This window comes from Monodon monoceros, unplaced genomic scaffold (genome assembly GCF_005190385.1).
Source record: "Monodon monoceros isolate NGI ecotype Baffin Bay Population unplaced genomic scaffold, NGI_Narwhal_1 Super_Scaffold_12, whole genome shotgun sequence".
In the NCBI taxonomy this organism is placed as follows: Eukaryota; Metazoa; Chordata; class Mammalia; order Artiodactyla; family Monodontidae; genus Monodon; species Monodon monoceros.
The window spans coordinates 106721478-106723641 of record NW_021703768.1 but is presented as its reverse complement, the minus strand read 5'-3'; positions in this window follow the sequence as shown (position 1 = coordinate 106723641).

Sequence of the window (2164 nt, the reverse complement as noted above, 5' to 3'; positions counted from 1 at the left end):
AATAGATAATCCAGACTCATTTTACATAGTTCCTGTCCCAGACCTGAAGTCAGCCACCTACCCAAAGGAGCCCTCATTCCTTTTATTGGGAAATGGTATTTAGGATCCACAATCTGAGCACAGTGGGTTTTCATTGCTATTGGGCTGTCACTACTTTCAGGTCTTTTCAATGCGTAGGACCAGGAAATACATATTTTTTAATGAAAAATGTAAGTTCTGATTACATCTTGGCATTTTAATTCAATTTAACTTGCAGTGTTTTTACTTTCATTTTATATTTAATCTCTTTTCTCTTATGCTGAAATCATGATTTCTAATATCTATCTCCCTCTTTCTCTCTCCCCCTTCCCAATCTCTCTCTCTCACATTACCACCATGTAATGCAATTTCAGACTTCTTGTTCATTTCATCCTTAGGTTACATCCTACTAAAGATGTACAGTCCAAATATTGTGTTTAAATGTCACTTTAAATAATAATTCTCTCCATTTATGCCACTAATGTGATAAACAGGTTCATTTGTTTTAGTTTCTTTTCAATTTTTAGGCATAGCTCTTTTAAATTTAATTTTGTTTTTAACTATATAAGATATACACTTGGCTCCAAAGTTAGAACTATAAAACAAGGCATGTTTGGAAAGGTAGAGGTTCCATCATTATCTATTCCTTCACATCCTCTTCCTTCTCTAAGATAACTATTTTTATTAGATATGGTTTATACTTGTTTTTTAAAAGTGTACGCACACAGACACACACACACATGCATGTGCATGTTTGCCCCCCCAAAGGTAGCATACCGTATACAATATCCTGCACCTTACATTAAAATTTTTATTGTTTTAAAATATACACAACATGAAGCTTATCATTTTAGCCATATTTAAGTATACAATTCAGTGGCATTAAGTACATTCAAAATATTGTGCAATCATTATCACATTATTAATTTTCAGAACATTTTCATCATCTTAAATGGAAACTCTATACCCATTAAACAATGACTCCTCATTGCCTTCTCCCACCTCAGCCCTTGGTAACCTTTATTCTTCTTTTTGTCTCAATAGATTTACCTAGTCTATCTGCAGTTTGGTTTTTTTGTTTGTTTGTTTTTCTTTTTCATTGAATTGTATATTCTAGAGATCACTCATAGGAGTATAGAGAGATCCTCATTGATTTATTACAGCTGTATAGTATTCTACCGAATGGATTAAACCATATTTAACCAGTTTCTTGTGGATGGGAACTTTGTATTTCTAATCTTTTGCCATTATAAACAGTGCTGCAATGAACAGAATACGGCATTCATCATTTCATTTTTTGCCTGTTTTATCTTTTAAATACATTTCTAAATGTGGAATTGGTGAGTCTAAGGATAAATGCCTATGTAATTTTAGAGCATTTGGATTTGATACGATAGACAGAAATGAACCACAAAACTATTTAAGTATTAAATAAAAACCCATTTAATGGGGCTAAATGTTTAAAAAGTATGATTAAAGCACTGCTTTAACCCAGGGGATACTTTATTTAGCTCTTTTAATTAAAATGATTTTGTTTGAAGGACAGGGCATGACAAATACCTCTCTTGCTGTCTTTAGTTTCTTTGGATTTGAACAGATTGGTGTCCCACATGAAATTATGTTGCTCCTACTTTTCCTTATGAGAATACTGTTAAAAAGGAATACTACCTTAAAAGTCTTTGCCTAACTACATTGGGGAAAAAAGGAGGGAGCTATGCCAATTCTCAGAGAATTTTGGCTGCCAAATAGCACATCTGGGCAAATTGGGCCAGGAAAAAATCTTTAGGTATATAAATCTTTAAAGTAAGTTTCTCTAGGCCTGAATAATCCAGACATTGGTGTCTCGTACTATATCCTAAACCATGATTGGATGTCCAGTCCCATATTTCAGGGGTGTTAGATTTTTAATTATGAAATGCTGAGAGACAATTAGGGCTTCACAGAAATCTCATGAAGTCAGGGCCACAAAGGAAGACCCCAAAGTCGGGTGAGCACAGAGGCTACTCTCGGATCCAGAGGGCATGTGGCCAGCCAGTGGATGCACCAATTGCTAACGTTTAACCATTAATCAGAAGTCTAAGACAGGAACCAGGGATATGCCCCAAGATCCATTTACCCACCATGCGTGTCCTCCCCCCCCCCCCCC